General features: G+C 39.6%; 1 protein-coding gene across 1 annotated transcript in view; it reads right to left on the reverse strand.

Annotated features, from left to right (window-relative positions):
* The window catches only part of DGKH (diacylglycerol kinase, eta), an 83,890-nt gene extending 67,466 nt beyond the window's left edge, over positions 1-16,424 (reverse strand). Inside the window, exons 1-2 of the mRNA XM_009322839.1 lie at positions 16,333-16,424; positions 14,514-14,594 (exon numbers count right to left, since the gene is read on the reverse strand). The gene's annotated coding sequence lies outside the window, so the exon portion shown is untranslated. The remainder of the gene's footprint in view (positions 1-14,513; positions 14,595-16,332) is intronic.
* Positions 16,425-17,788: the final 1,364 nt, after the last annotated feature.

Raw genomic sequence — 17,788 nt, forward strand, 5'->3', positions numbered from 1 at the left:
AAAAGTTGAAGGCAAACAACACAAGTCCTAAAACATCATAGAGAATAAAGAATGTCTGGATAGGAAGAAAAATGGTCCATTACTGTGACAATGTTCCTTTCTATTCAGAAAAATAGGGGACTTTTTGAGTGGGGAATGAAGGAGAGAACAAGAAGACATTGTTCAGTCTGCCACCATATAGGTCTTGCCATAAATTGGGATTTTCACACATGTTGACACTAGGATAATTTGGCTTCTAAAAATATACACATACTCATATATATATATATGTACATACACATCTGGAAATTACTTTGATGAAAATTACACAGTCAAGTTTTGGGCCACTACTGCAACTTTTCTTTCAGACAACACCTATAAGGAACAAGCTTAACATCTTGAAAGGAAATAAAATTGCCATTAAATTTAGTGTAAATCTGAAAGCACCTTTCGCTTTCAAAGAGGCTAACTTTACCAACAACATTCTATATGCCTTCAACCCAATGGGTTTAGACTTACGATCTGTAAAATAAACTCATAGAGAGTTCAATTAAAGCCTATTGCCTAATTTTTAACATATTTTATCATATCAGCAATATATAAGAAAATACAATTCCCAAAGCTTGGTGGCTACATTTCTGGTTTCCTTTACCGATTCAAAGAAAAATGCAGACATTACATTTGCTAATCAAGAAAATAACGGTCTACATCTCAGCAGCAACACAGCAGCTATTGTAAAGCACCCTGCTTCCTGCAACATGATATTTGCATTAAGGCACCTTCTGCTGCTCTAAACTATTATCAGGCATTACACTAATAGCACTTTCTATGGCCGATCTTGAATTGACTTAGTAACGTAGAAACATCACTTAGAATCCGAAACGGGCAGGGAAATGGTTTTCCTGTTCTTTGAACAGCTATTTTAAAAATATCTTTCTGGAACTAATGAAGAGAGGGTGATATAAAGAGAGCGAGCACCCCCACCTCTCCTCTTAGGGACCGCACCCGATGCCTGGAGCATGAACATAACAGATTTAATGCTGTGTAACTTCTCAGTGCTTCTAGACATTGGCGAATGAGTTCTGGCAACTACCAGGATAACATGTTAATGCCTTGCTTGCTTTCTGTCTGCCCCTCTATTTCCCTGTCCTCATGCAAGTGGGTCCATATGAATGCGATGGATGAATGCACCTCCATCATAGTGGTGGGAGTAGACTGCTGGGGTCATTGATGGTCCCGTACCTACCAGAACTTGTCTGCAAAAATCACAGTGCTATCAGTTGGGCAGCTTTCTACAGTACTTTAATTTCTTAGATTCAGGATACTAAATGAATTATAACAGTACTGTCACTGTCAAAGGTGTAGTTGGTGCTTTATGGTGAATCGTCACTATTATTTTTCAAGATGAGCTGAGCCAGGCAAAAGTATAAACTACAAAGGCAGTGGAAGATTTAAAAGCAAAGCGAGTAATAAATGGCTATTATATTTGCCCGAGTACAATACAGAATTTATAATCAGAACAATTAGCTCTGTCTACTCCACTAAAATGTTGCTTCCCTCTTTTTGCTGGCCTTCTCCTATTTCACTGTGCCAAGCTCACAAGTAATGGAAGTAATGTGTGGTTTTGGCCCCCACGATAAAAACTCCTAGGAGGGGGAAGAAAAGGGTTAGTCCCACACAGCATCTCCTGCACCAGTACACCGGGACAAATGGGCTTAACTAAAAGGCGGGACAAAAGCAGTTGCATCGCAGAAACAGGTATAAGGTCTACTCTGACTTCACTCTGCAGTAGAATCCAGCCCGGGTAATTTAGGTGGCCTTGCCTTATACCACATCTAGCAAAAATAAAGGAGCGTCTCCCAGAATAGATCCAGGCACATGACGGACAAGAAAGTGATCGGGAGTAGTCAGCATGGATTCACCAAGGGGAAGTCATGCTTGACGAACCTGATAACCTATGATGAAGTGACTGGCTTGGTGGATGAAGAGACAAAGGTGGATATCGTCCACCTTGCCTTCAGTAAGGCTTTCAGCACTATCCCTTAAGATCCTCATAGAGAAGCTGATGAAGTATGGGCTGGATGAGCAGACAGTGAGGTAGACTGAAAACTGGCTGAATGGCCGGGCCCAGAAGGTGGTGATCAGTGGCACAAAGTCTAGTTGGAGGCCAGTAACTAGCAGTGTAGTTAATACTGTGCCAGTCCTGTTTAACATCTTCATTAACGATCTGGATGATGGGGCAGAGTATACCCTCAGCAAGTTTGCTGATGACACAAAACTGGGAGGAGTGGCTGATATGCCAGAGGGCTGTGCTGTCATCCAGGGGACCTCGACAGATTGGAGAAACAAGCTGAGAGGAACCTCATGAAGTTCAACAAGGAGAAGTCCAAAGTCCGGCACCTGGGGAGGAGCAACCCCAGGCATCAGTGTATGCCGGGGGCCACCCAGCTGGAAAGCAGCTTGGCAGAAAAGGACCTGGGGGTCCTGTTGGACAACAAATTGAACATGAGCCAGCTACGTGCCCTTGTGGCAAATAAGACAAGTGGTACCCTGGGCTGCATTAGGAGTGTTGCCAGCAGGTCTAGGGAGGTCATCCTCCTTCTCTACTCAGCACTGGTGAGGCCACACCTGGAGTACTGTGTCCAGTTCTGGGCTCCTCAGTACAAGGGAAACATAGACATACTAGACACAGTCCAGGAAAGGGACACAAGGATGATGAAGGGGACTGGAGCATCTGACATATGAGGGGAGGCTGAGAGAGCTGGGACTGTTTAGCCTGGAGAAGAGAAGGCTCAGGGGGATCTTATTTATATAGGTAAATACCTGAAGGGAGGGTGCAGAGGACGGAGCCAGGCTCTTTCCAGTGGTGCCCAGTGACAAGCTAAGAGGCAACGGGCACAAACTGAAACACAGGAGGCTCTGTGTGAACATCAGGAAACACTTTTTTATCGTGAGGGTAACCGAGTGCTGGCACAGGTTGCTCAATGCAGTTGTGGAGTCTCCATCCTTGGAGATATTGAAAAGCTGTCTGGATATGGTCCTGGGCAGCCTGCTCTAGGTGGCCCTGCTTCAGCAGTGGGGGTGGACTAGATGACCTTCAGAGGTCCCTTCCAAATCCCAAATCACTCTGTGATTCTGTGAAAACAGAATCCAGGTAAATCAAGCAATCCAGTTACAACATGTCCAGCCTCGAACTGTAAAACAGATTCAAAAAGTATCCAGCAAAGGTCACTTTGTCAGAAATCTACAGTTCCCCAAATTTGACCTCATGTATCCAATGTCAACCAACTGCTAACAGAAAAATATTATTCCTTCAGAATTATAACTTTAAAATGAGACAGTTACAAGAAGCAGGGTAGGAAAGTTTCATGAATTTGGACTGAATAATTAGAAATTTATCTTAAAACAGTATTTAAATATAGCAAAAACAATAAACCATTCTTGTAATTGTAAACTGGAAACTGCTATATATAGTTCAAGGCCTGCACGTTTCTTTAAAGTCTACATAAATATTTGTTAAGCACATTACTTTGCACTGCTGTGCCCTTAGCTCTGGCTTCACCAGCTCATTACACGTCTATCAGATGGGATGGCTTCTGTGCTTAAAGGAAAACATTTAGTTATATATTTAATGGCATTAGGTGCAGTTATACAAAATAAAACAACAAGTGACTGTTTTTCCATCTGTAATAGCAGATGCCTGTTTAAACGTGATCCAGCTGCTTGAAGCCAGGGATCCTTGTTCACTAGAAGCAGAAAATTTATTCAAAGTTTACACCAATGGCTTTGTTTATAAAGTTATTTGGTATACAGGAACTGCACTAAGGGATACTTCTTAAGGTTTCTCCAGGTATTTTAACCACTTTTAAAGCAAGAAGAGAAAGAAATGTCAGAGAATGGATAAGTGTAAAACTGCAGGAAGAATGAAATCTGACAATCCTCAGTGCTTCTTCTCCAAACACCCCAACTGCTTCACCGGTGCTGTACCATGAGTTCAGACAAGAAAATAAAATATGTTTTTAGTACATTTACTTCTATGCAAATCTTATTGTGTTTCACAAATTAAGGAAACTGTTAGAAAACTAAAGGAAGTAAAAGAGACATTTTCTGTGAGCTATTTTTGAAAAATTTCTGCTTAAGCTCAAAATCTGTAGAAAACAAGCTCCAGGCAAATGTAACTAGAACTAAAATGTACAATATAGCCCAGAATGGTCACATTTCTAAGCATCCCCTTGTTTCCCTCTTCTGAAAAGTGTTCAGCTTTCTTGTAATAGCTCAATCCCAAGTGATTTATCTATGGATTTTAGCCTCACAGCTGAAATACTTTATTGCTTTTTCATAATGAAACTTAAAGCTTCAATGTCTCCAGACACTCTAGGGAAAGGGAGACAGCGCATCAAGTCCGAGATAAGGAGCTTAAAACTTGAAAGTCACACCCAAAGCTACCCAAAGAGCTCTCAGCTTCATTACGTTTTTTTGTCACTGTCAGAGGGCGGGGGAAAATGAGCAAACGCTAAATGGAGGGAAAAAACCTAAGTGCATCACAAGTGCACACTAATTGCTTTTGTCTAATTTTTTTTTTCCTCAGCATATTAATTTGCTATTTCAGTTTTTGTTCTGTTTCTAAGCTGCCTGAATATAGAAGAAAAAAAAAAAAAAAAAGAAAACCCTGAGTGGAAAATTGAACAAAATGGAATACAAAGCACTTCCCCTCTCTTTCTGTGGTTTGGGTATTGCTCAGGCTGGGAGCATCAAAAAGCCTTTGTCATTTAGAGGCTAATCAGCATCTGTATGAAACAGCAGATAGTTCACAACTAGGGAAAAACTAAATCCATCCCAAGAGTTAAGTTACCCGTGCAAAGCTGAGTCACGCTGGTGAGGCCAGCACAGGAACTTGAGCTGTTTCCAGCCATATTCTACCTCCCAGAGATAACAAGAGGCCCCGAGATCTTCATGGATGTCACTCCAGGACCTCTGTCAGCCCTGTGCTAGACTGCAAACGGGGCACGGGGAACGTCTGGATATGCCATTCCCCCATCTTGAAACAGTGCCACGCACTGACCCTTCTGATAACACCAAAGGCAAAATTTAAAATGCAATGTTTCTGGGAGTGATATTCAGCTCAGAGAGGAAGGCACTTTAAGTAAAGACATCTACAAATGTGTCTGAACCCCCACCATCATCAGTATATACTCTTAGCAATGTTAACACTCAACTGGAATGCAAAGGAAATTTCAAAGTGTATCCAAACTCAGGAAATTATTGCACATCTAAAGGATAAATCTGATGTAAAGTCTGCTGAGAGGAATCCTAAAGACAGCACCACACACAGTACAGAGCACTTCACTGATACTTCTTTTGTTTTCCTTCACACAAATAATTTCATAATACTAACGTAAGCTCATTATCCATACCTGGATATTATCATCATCATCATCATCATCATTACTACTATTATTATTATTATTATTGAAATTAGTATGCAATTGAGTTAAGATACACCTATAGCAGACGTTCATGCAGACTAAAGAGCCTTCACACAAGACTGTGTCCAGTTAAGTAAATTTAATGTGTAAACTATTCGAAATTTGGCTTATGTAAATTCATCAAGAAACAGAAACATGTTTCCAAACACAAATCCATTCCTTTTGTGTCCCTGTGGTTTATTAAAGGGAAAAGTCAAGCAAGAGTGTCTCCCTTCAAGGGAACGTCAGCAGAAACTATATGTAGAAATTTACTCAAAATACATTTTTCACAAAGAAAAAAAAATGCAGATAGCTGTGCTCCAGAGTATTCCTACAGAGCAAACCAGAAAGTTTAATCATCCAGGCTAAGAACAAGGCAGTGAAAAAAGCTTGCTTAGCAATAGCTGAAACCAGGGGAAACCACCCCAAGTCTGGAACAAGCCAAAGCCTTGTGAAGGTGGTTGCTGACCCCATGATCGCAGGTGTCTCCCAACACAGGAGTAGCAAGATGATTTCACCAAACTACAGAAATAAGAAAGACCGTGAAAGTGAAGCAGCAGAAAGCCCAGAAAAGGTCCGTGCAACCTTTAGGTGAGTGGCCCTCGGAAAAAAACAGACTGAGGTAGAATAGTGTCTGAAAGAGGCTTGAGGCTATGAGTAAAGAAACCATCTCCTGATGTCCGCTGAGACCGAACTGCAGTAAATTGCATTTTGTAAACAAGCAGGACAGCATCAGAGAAATACCTCCACTGGCACCCATAAGCTTTTCTGCACTTAAATACAGCTCAAGACCCTGAACTTCGGGCAAATCAAGAGTCAGTAATAAAACTGAATTGATGTTAGATTATTTAAATCGGAAAAAAACAGTATTGGGATAATTATTCCCAACTTTGGGACGATCTGTCTTTGTCTCTGATATTCAAAAAGACAGAAGACTCGAGTGCCCAAACCCAAAGATCAAAGATCTTAAACTCCTTTGGGAAAAGGCTCTTCTCATTTCCTCTTGATGTAGCTTGGGGAAGGTTAAGCAGTTCTCACATTCCCTGAAGTTCTCATAGTCCCTGAAGAAAAGTCTCAATAACAACTCCGAAAAAATCTGGGTGGCAAGAAAGTAAGCAAAATATGTCCAAGTCTAAGAAATTAACACTATCTCTCCAACATACTGCAGAAGTCTGGCAATGCAGTCTGTTTTCCAAGCCCATCGTGAATATTAAAAGTTAATTTTCTAAAATCGATTAGAAGCAGCTAATCTCAACAATGAGCAGAGAGCTGACTGATGTCAGAAGCAGCAGGGCTGAAATAAACTGCTAAAAAGCAATACACCCTCAGGCCCAGTTGTAATATTCAACTTGAAATTCTGACGAATTGCGAGAATTGAGTTTCCAGTACAACTGGGCAACCTCCCATTAAAAACAGCGGCTGTACAGGAGGATTCAAACATGAAAAGAATTGGTTTATGCTTTAAGCTGGTTCCACATAAATTATATGCCAGTAAACTTTACATCCCCAGCCAAGACACAGGATACAGTACATTCAGAAATATGGATAGGAAATAGGGTAATCAGAGTTCTGGAAGAAAACAATATAAACTGGAAGAAAACAATATAAATTTTAACCACAGTTGAAGCACAGTTGCTCCAATGGAGTATTTGGCTTCACTAACTTATAAAAATACCTAACCATCTCAAAATGATGGGTCAAAGGAAAATCAGCAGATATAAATGTTTAGTTTTTCAAAATCTATCCAAATTTACAGAATATCAAGGAAATCGTAGACAACTGGATAACGATTTTTTTGTTTAAAAACATATTAAGCAGAACCCTCTGCTTTCAGGTCAAAGTGAACTGATAAGTCTGACCAAAAAAGTGGAAATCAGAGAAAAAAAACCTTTAACTTTTTGTGACAAAATTACATTCAGGGACTAACTTTAATGAAATGCCACTCATGTTTTGTTTTTTTCTTTATATAATATAAAAAAAAACTTTAAAACAAAATTTAATCCCTTTAATTTGAACTAAATTAAGTACTTCTGTTCAAAAAAGTTAAAACATCAGGTTGACCCATAATTATTTTTAGTTCAGTCATTGAACTGAAAAGACCAGTTATTTTTTATGTCCCAATCATGCGATGAGATGAAAAGCTAAGGGACATAAAAAAAGTAAGAAGGAATAATAAGAATTTTTAATATGGGAAAAGATTAATAGATAATAAGCACCTTATTATTCTCTTACAAAATTTTGTGGTGCAATTCTTAAACTGGAAGAGAAGTGTAAAGTAGTGATACGGGAACATTTACAGACAGCACAAAATTTTGATGACTTAGTTCCTCCCCTTGATCACCAAGGCACTTCAGAGCGAGCCAAGCAAGGTATTAAACAGGCAGTACAGTGACTTGAAAGTCATAGAATCATAGAATCATTAAGGCTGGAAAAGACCTCTAAGATCATCGAGTCCAGCCGTCAACCCAACACCACCATGCCCACTAAACCATGTCCCTAAGCGCCTCATCTACATGTCTTTTAAATACTTCCAGGGATGGTGACTCAACCATCAAAAGGTTCAGTGTTAGTAAAAACAAAGAAATACACACCGGAGAAAAAACACAGAAGCATAGAAGAAGTATTTATGAATTACAGACAGCTCCAAATTAACAGGAAAAGGATCTCAGTATCATTATAGAGGATAAGAAAATGCATAATGTGTTGCTGCTGCAGAAAACAGACAAAATGTGGGATCCATAAGGAATGTAAACGAGCATTAATTTAGAAAATAGTCCCAAATATCCGTGACTTGTGCTCCCTGAGTGCCAAACTGGTCACTTCATTTACAAGATGGTGCTGCAGAATAATAGTCAGAAGAACAGCAAGAATAGGTAAGAGTATAGAAAAATGTTTACAAAGATTATTTACCTTGGAAAATAGTCAAATCAAAAGGAGGTAATAAAAAATATAAAATACAGAACAGACAGTTTATAGGTTTCTGCTGCCTTTGCCTCATAACACTAGGTGAGAATACTTAATTAAAGCCCAGCACATTAAGAGTTCTCCAAGGAGGTATTTTTCCACAGGATAAATAATTAGACTCTACGGTCTACAGCATCTAAACTAAGCACTAAAACCAAGAAATCAGCAAAAATTTATGATATTAGGCATTTTGCAAGCATACCCAGAATCCTAGCAATCAGTGTTATTGGCTGGAATATAATCTCTCATTTCCAGCCAATTTCTAATTACTAAGAATTGCAGTAGGCTTTCCAGGACAGCAGATCTATCTAATGCAGCTTCATCCCTCTCAAGATGACCACTTTTGGAAGATGCATATTCAACAAAAAGCACTTGATTCAGCACCTGATTCAGAAAGCTGAAAGCGGGGGTCTACATTTTAGGTGCCCTGGATGACAAAGCTCCTATAGTAGCTAAGGGAGGATTAGTTAATAATCAGTGGAGTCTATACCAAATTGAGCAGTAACAGGAATCTACTTTAAAGAACTACTAATTTTATCCTAGATACCTAAATTTAGAGGTCTATAAACCCATCATTGAGTCCCACCCTGAAGTTAGGGCAAGCTGAATCCCCATCCTGAGTATCATCTAGCATGTTAATTCTCATATTCCTGCAGGGCACCTTCCAGAACAACAGTGAAATTATTTCCTCTGTTACTCTCAGATGCAATCTAGCCAGGATTTTCACTTTTCTGAATATACATATAGTAAGAAATGGAGTGTCCGTTGCTTTGTGTAATTCTTAGGTGCATGAGAAGTTGGCTTAACCCAAATCAAATGTCTAAAGCCAGCTATATGAAGTAATACCTCAAAGCCAGTAATTCTACCCTAAAATTATTATTTTCCATCACATTTATCACAAAAAAACATATCTTAAATAAATGTTTCAAACATCAGTTTGGATGGATTAAATATAGGTGCTGCCACACGATGCCTGTGCATTTCACGTGAGGCTCTAGGATAGATTTATAACCCAGGGCATTCTATATATCCATGTGGCTCAACAACTGAAAGGCAGCATGGTTAACATCTACAGATTTTTCTCCTCGACAATGTCCATCAGTTCTTCATCACCAAAAGCAAGGCAGAGGTAGAAGCCTAAGCCAAAAGCTAACCTGTCAAAATCTCCTTTTAAATCACAATTCATAATCACCTTTGTTGCCCTGAGGAACTTTGTTAATTGAATATGCCTGTTCAAGAATTATTTTAGTACTTAAAAATCCCATTCCTTATACCTATTAGAACAAAAGCATGCCACCAGTGTTCCACATGCCCATGCTTGCATGCTGGAGAGCACTATTCAGCCTCATTCAGTCTCAAGTCTTGTTCTGAGAACAATAAAGAGATTTTTCTAAATGCACTTGAGATATCAACAAGCCATCTTCCATCCCTGCAAACCAAAACACACAAGGAATTACAGCTCTCAGCAGAATCGGTCACTGCCCCATCTGCTTGCATGCAATAAGGATGGGAGACTGATTCATCCCCAAAGTCTCCTCAAAGAGGTGACATGCTGTGCAACTACACTCCTCAGGTTGTGCTGAGACAACATAAACCATCCCCTGAGGCAAAGCAAAGTGCTGTGGAAAAAACGTTCAGCAGAGTACCCACCACCATTACGAGGACTCAGCGCCCACCCATGCCACTGAACTGTTGGCATGGGGTGAGCAAAAGCCTCCGTGGGCTCCTGATGTGGCTGATGGAGAGGGTGATGCACATCTTTGATGGGCTGAATTGGCTTCTTGAACCTCTTCTCTCTCTTCCCACAGATTTAGGAGACTGGTGTCTAACAAGCAAGTAGGAAGAATCTGGCCTTGAGGGTCTCATATAACGACTCTGAAGTCAAGGGACACCTTTTTCTCTATTTAAGAGCCTCTAGATGAGGATGCTCAGAACTACAAAACACCTATAATCTATTACAAGGCACCCTAGTGCGAGCTTGTGCACTAGGAACTATTTGCTAGAAATGAGTTGGTTGTTCATTGAAACAGTATCATCAGCAATGAACAATAGTATCATCAGCAATAAAGAAAAAAATGAAACAGATGAGCTGGTTTAAGTTTAGCAGCTCCTCATTTTAATTAGCAGATATTTATTTATCTGAACTTTCCCCTTAACCTCAATTTGTTTGTAGGAAGAAAGGAAAAGTAATTCTGGTGCATAAACACTGATATTTAGTTACATAAAATATTCTGCAAGCATGCGCATTACAAATAAACTCAACCTTAAATCTGTGTGTTACGACTAATTTTAGGACTTGAGTTTTATCCAAAAAAAGAGCATGGAAAATCTTGACATGCACACCTCTGTCTCCAAACAGACAAACTAGAAAGGGCAAAAGAAGGCAAACCAGTAGCTTCTACAAGCTGGGGGTAGGAGACTGAGGGGAGGGGGGGATTTAAGTGAAATGACAAAAGGATTTGTAAAAAAAAGAAAAAAAACGTAAATTTTTAAAGGTGTGTTTTCCTGGAAAAATGGTCATTTGGTGTATATCCCATCTACGTAAGTTTGTGTTAAAAATATTCTCTATTGAGACAAAGAAACAAGAGAGGTACATTAATTAGAGAAAGCTAAAGTTAAGGATTTAATATTTGCTTTTTTTAACAAAGAGAATGCTAACAGAGCACTTAGAACATAAAGGAGAAAAAACAAGTAATTCTAAGAAAGGCTGGATTATCTTTTTTAAAATGGAAGGGAAAAAAAGGCAGAGACACATGTTTCTTTTTATTTATAAGGACTATTGCTGGAAAGCTAACCACCCACCCCACCCCGCCCGACTCCAAACCAGTGCAGGCAAGGCCAGAGATGTCTTACTTCACTGAGCTGTGTTGCTGGGAGACTAGGTTAGGCAAACACAAAGAAAGAAGCCAGAAGATTAAGCGAGATGTCGACTATTACCATATTTCACAGTCAAATCAGATGACACTTCAATCCAGGAGAGCTATAAATCCAAATGATTTTTCAAAATGAATTTGAAGACTCCTTAGAGAAAACACTGTTTGCCCTAAATTACCCAAGACACGAAAATATATAGTGTCTCCAAAGCTGTTAAAGCTGTAGCCCCTGAGATTTCTTTTTTCATTACTGTCTTCCCCAGAAGTCTTGATACTAGATACAAAACATGCCTTTGGTGAAGAATGAGATACTGAGTGGGCCTAAAGGATTATAAAGGATACCAAAACACCAAACATTGTAAGAAAAAAAAAAAGAAAAAAAATCCAAAACATGCCACTTTTCTTCCTTACACAAAATTACACCAAGATCACAGAATCACAGAATATCTCAAGTTGGATGGGACCCATAAGGATCAGAGTCCAACTCCCTGCTCCTCGCAGGACTACCTAAAACTAAACCATATGAGCATCGTTCAGACGCTCCTTGAACTCTGACAGGCTTGGTGCTGTGACCGCTTCCCTGGGGAGCCTGTTCCAGTGACCGACCACCCTCTCAGTGAAGAACCTTTTCCTAATGTCCAACCTGAACTTCCCCTGGCGCAGCTTCATTCCATTCCCTCGTGTCCTGTCACTGGTCACCAGGGAGAGATCAGCACCTCTCCCTCTGCTGTCCCCCTTGAGGAAGTTGTAGACTGCGATGAGGTGACCCCTCAGCCTTCTCTTCTCCAAGCTGAACAAGCCAAGTGACCGCAGCTGCTCCTCGTTAAGTCTTGCCCTTTAATCCTTTCACCATCTTGGTCACCCTCCTCTGGACACATTCTAATAGTTTGATATCCTTCTTATATTGAGGCACCCAAAACTGCACACAGTACTCAAGGTGGGGCCGCACCAGTGCAGAGTGGGACAATCACCTCCCTCCACTGGCTAGCTATGCTGTGCTTGATGCACCCCAGGACACAGTTGGCCCTTTTGGCTGCCAGGGCACACTGTTGACTCATATTCAATGTGCCATCAACCCAAACACACAGATCTCTTTCCACGGGGCTGCTCTCCAGCCTCTCATCTCCCAGTTTGTACGTATAACCAGGATTACCCCGTCCCAGGTGGAGAATCCAGCACTTGATCTTGTTAAATTTCATACGGTTGGTGATTGCCCAGCTCTCTGGTCTATCCAGATCTCTAGATGAATGTCGTATTTCATGATTCAGTGATCAATAGTAATATTATAGCCAGAGTTGTCTTAATTTTCTTTTTCCCATAATGGAGGCTACAGTGCAGGAAATTTGGGTCTTTAGGCTGAGCCTTACATCCTGTCTTGAACAGCAGGTGACTGTCATGACTGCTGGGATCCTCAACTCATCATCTTTGTATGCCTCATTACTCCTCAGCTATCCTGATGTCTGCATGACAGCTTTACTTCTGGCCAGGAGCAAGGCAGAGCTTCTAAGCAACAGAAAGAACCTTTTCAAACAGCAAGCTGGTACCTCACACAGCCACCCCCTCGAGTGAGACCTTCTGTCAAAGTAGTCTTTTTAATTGCATTCTTAGTCAACAAAGAAACTTAGATTGACATAACACGCTGGACCGTCCAGTCCAACGCGAACACGTCTTTGAAGTGCTCTGACTACTCCAGTAGCTGCCTGGTAGGTACCACAGCAAGGAAGACCTGATGACGCTTTCAGGAGACTTGCGTTGGACTGCCTTGGAGAACAACAACCAACACTGGTAACATGGACAACCTGCGAAATTAAAATCCTCAGGAAAATGGAAAATCAACATTTTAACAGAGAATAACGGGATTTGCAGGTTAAGAAAAATGATGTCATTTCAGTCAGCAGGAGAACTCAAGACCTTCGGAAGGACAACTTTACCCACAATCTTCCTCATAGCTAGTTCTTGTTCAAAAAATTTACTTTTCCAGAGGTTAAGAATCAGCAGAGGAACTGTATCGGACGTTATCACTTAGTTTCAACAAAGCAGTTGAACAACTGTCGTGGTTTAACCTCAGCCGGCAACTAAGCACCACACAGCCGCTCGCTCACTCCCCCCCAGTGGGAGGGGGGAGAGAATTGGAAGGGTAAATGTGAGAAAACTCGTGGGTTGAGATAAAGACAGGTTAATAGGGAAAGCAAAAGGTGGGCACGCAAGCAAAGCAAAACAAGGAATTCATTCACTACTTCCCACTGGCAGGCAGGTGTTCAGCCATCTCCAGGAAAGCAGGGCTCCATCACGCGTTATAGTTACTTGGGAAGACAAACACCATCACTCCAAACGTCCCCCCTTCCTTCTTCTTCCCCCAGCTTTATATACTGAGCATGACGTCACATGGTACGGAATATCCCTTTGGCCAGTTGGGGTCAGCTGTCCTGGCTGCGCCCCCTCCCAGCTTCTTGTGCACCTCCAGCCTTCTCAGTCGGTAGAGCATGGAAAACTAAAAAGTCCTTGGCTAGTGTAAGCACTACCTAGCAACAACTAAAACATCGGTGTGTTATCAATTTTGTTCCCATCCCAAATCCAAAACACAGCACTGTACCAGCTACTAGGAAGGAAATTAACTCTAACCCTGCCGAAACCAGGACAACAATAAATGGCAAGACCTGTGTGTAAAACACAGTTGTGAAGTTACAGAAATAGGGATTTATGAACGTGCTTTGTTTCTTATACCAGTATCAGAATCAAGGTACGACTGTGAAGAGAGCTTTTCCACATGACTTGGAAACATATAGGGTTATGATCAGCAATGAAAAAAATAAAATACACTTCAATATGACAGAAAACCAAAAATGTTATCATAAGAAATTAAAACAATAACACAATGACATTTGAATCAATTCAGCATGTCACCTCAAAGACAAACTACAGCAAAAAACCAAGCTGTACTAATAAGTACTAATGAAGAACTAATACTGAATCTTGCTAAATTTTTAATGCTTTGTATCATCATCTTGTGAAGCAACTGTTATCTAACGTTCTTACTTCTGCTAAAAAAAAATCACAGAAACAAAATTATTAATAGCTGATGTGATATTGTTCTGATGCGTTATACCATTTGCAAATAAAGGACATTTTATTTCCAAACAGAGGAAAATAAGAAGCAATTCAGAGGATTCTTGATTTTTTTAGTAACAGTCTATCCACAGCTTTCAAGACCAGTATTATAATGGTTCCATACCGTGAAGCTGTTGTTGACATTTTTTGTGCTCGATTCAGCTACGCTGGCATCTGACAGGTCAACTTCATCAAATATTAGAGACTGTGAATGGAAAAGAACATAAAAACATTAAATATACTCTGAGTCCACTTTCAGATATGCTTACAGTCTGTGTTTTCATTTCCTTGTGTCCATTCCAATTGGAAAATAAAAATAGAGAAAAAAAGTGGTGAAAAAATAAGAGAACACTGATGATGTGATAAAACTTCCTATTTGACCCCTAAACACAGTCCTATTTGCTAAGTGGTACATGAGATCATAAAAAAGTTGCTCCAAAAAATATATATCGCTTTAAAATCTCTTTTAAAGATTTTTTTTTTTTTTAAATAGATGCAGCTTTGGGGTGTCTACTGTGTAGCATAAATGTGGTGTCAGAAGAAAAAGATTCACACTTAGTGAAATATAAATTAATTAATCAGTTTTAGGATGGAACGCTAAATTCATGAAGGGGAATCTATGATACGGTATCCATAGAAGAAAACAGAGCTCAAGGGCCTGAAGAGATCCCTTCCACTCCTTTGTTTGATGTTTGTTTGATGTTCCAGAAAGAGAAATATATGTCTTCTTTAAACACCCCAGCCTCTGGCAAGGGATTCATTAGGTTCTGTGAAACTCATGATGGGCTTTGAAGCACAGAAGGGAAGACCAACAAAAATGCCTCCCCCTTTTTTTAGCCATACCATGTTCTTTCTCTTCCATGCTATGGGAAGGAGAATCAATGTTGGGGGAGTTTCAGCATGTCTGGATTCAACGTTACAGAGTATTTGTACAGTTGCCTACTCATTACACCTCCTTTTCTCATCTTTATGACACAGATGATGTTGCCATTCTCAGAGCTCTTATCTGCCATGTTTATTAAGTCTTTATATGAACTGTTCGTGGTAGCACCATGTGCAGAGAAGTGTGACGACAGAGGTACTTCAGTGCTGCGCTCACTGGAGAGAGGATGTTTTCCTTGATTCATCACAGCCACACAACTGTGCACCATGCAATTACAGTCAGACGGTTCTAGAAAGAGAGGTCTCCATGCCTCAGTAACAGTTTTATTGAGAAGACCAGGCTATGGAAGATGACAGAAACCTGAAGCGCCTCACCTACAGCTCCCATGAGTCACTGCAACCCCACAGGGTAAAGAAAAGTCATGCCCACCGCTATGGAATAGCACAATCTGAGCCAGCCCAACAAGCCAAAATGCTCTCAGTCCCGACCCTGAGGGGGAGGGAGGAAATGCCTTTTGGAAAGAAGACAAGTATTCCCCTCTGCCCACCCCCAATTTTCCCACCAAAAATTTCAATTGATGGGAAACAGCTTCTTCCCTTATATATCAGTTTTGGCAGAAAATCTTCCTATCTTGATTTCACATAACCATTTCCACCTCTTTAACAGCAATATGGGCATCAGAGTAGAAGAGTTTTAATGGCATTCAGTTTGAGGGATAACTTCTGAGCATTATCCAATTTTTTTTTTTTTTTTAATGTTAGATTTGACTGCCTAAAAGCCACCCCCCAAAACCACCACGCAACTCCTTAAGATGAATTTATTATTTGTCTGAATAGTCAAAAAGGTTAAAGTAACTGTCATAAACTTCATTAAAAAAAACCAAAAGAAATCACCAATCTTCCTTAGTTAAAGTTAATTTAACACACTACATCTTATATACAGCAGTTTTTTAATAAAACAATCACTAACAAATAGTTAAATAATTATTATTGCACTTATAAATCTAAACAAGATTGGAGTTACAAGTATATGGCATTAGACACTAATAGCATAGAATTACCTTTGAATCCTTAGCATAGTAAAGGGTACGACCTCGAAGTTTGAAATAACGCTTTTTCCACCTCTGAAAAGAACTGGTTTGCTTCAGTAGTAATCCTTCTTTTATACTGGTCTGAAAAATATTAAAATACAGGAGACAAGGTAAATACGTATCTAAATAGCTACGCATATAGATGAAAGTTACGCTTTTTAACATTTACGTTACACCTTATATGAAATTCACACACTGTGAATTTAAATTTGTATCTATTCACATTAAATTGAGACTAATTCTCTGGACAACCAGACTTTGCATTGCTATTTTTTAAACAATGACGGCAAAATGCTAATTTTACATGTAAACCAAAAAGGCAGTTGAGAGGCATATAATTATTGTGAAGATGAATACAAAATAATTCAACTGTCTGGATAGCTGCAAACCCACAAATATTAAAGTAAGCAGCAACTGATGCTGGCAAAATTCAGAAAAAAAATGTTAAAAACTATCTACACAAGGTCATTTCCAGTTCCAAATTTGATTATGTGAGGAGAAAAACCATTTCCACATAGGCACTAATTCAACAAGGTACTTAAATGTGTGTCTGATTCAAGCACATGAATTATGCCTTTAAAATAGAGGGAATGATCCAGTATGATGCAAGTCATGCATGACTTCAAGTGCGTTGCTGAACTGAAGCCTTCAGCATGAAATCAGCTTACCATTAGGAATAATTATTACATGGAAAGTGTGAGAACAGAAACAGCTAGGGATATTTTTAACAGGCAAATATTTTTAGTCAAAAACCGATCCAAACCTTTCCACTGCAGACTGAACCCTGCCTACATAAAGCCCATTTTTTGAAATGAGTAAGACACAAATTAGTATATTTTAAACGTGTATGCTGCTTTTGCTAGCGTGTGTGGGATTCATCCAACCGATCACAGAAATTCTCCACTTATTCAGATGAAATGACATGACACAGCATACTAATTGTATGAGTCTCGAAACTGATTTTCTTTAGCTTTGAAGCACACAAAGGGTATGAGAAAAAGCAAGTGCATTTGGATATTGTATTCCAAAATGGTCTCTAATATTTCCAGAATATTTCCAATTTGTAGTGTGATAACGTGATGCGAATCTTATAATACAATTTCTAGATAATGTGATATAAACATCATTTGAAGTTATTCTAGACCTTTTTGAGACTTAACCAAGACCTGACCTAAAGTTCATAAACATCTTCTGTTATCAGACATCATATTCTCCTTAACTTTAATGCAAGTAATAAAAATACAGAAAAAGCAGAAAACACTTTAATGTTCCTACCACTTCCTTGAAATGAGAAACATCGCTCTTACATACATACATCACACCCTTTATTTAGATGCTCCTAACGTCATGAACTAAGAACACGGTCCAACAATCACAAAGCAATTGAATTAATGCTCTCGAAAAAGCAACCCTCTCAGATGAAACG

This window comes from Pygoscelis adeliae, unplaced genomic scaffold (assembly GCF_000699105.1).
Source record: "Pygoscelis adeliae isolate BGI_AS28 unplaced genomic scaffold, ASM69910v1 Scaffold74, whole genome shotgun sequence".
Lineage (NCBI taxonomy): Eukaryota > Metazoa > Chordata > Aves > Sphenisciformes > Spheniscidae > Pygoscelis > Pygoscelis adeliae.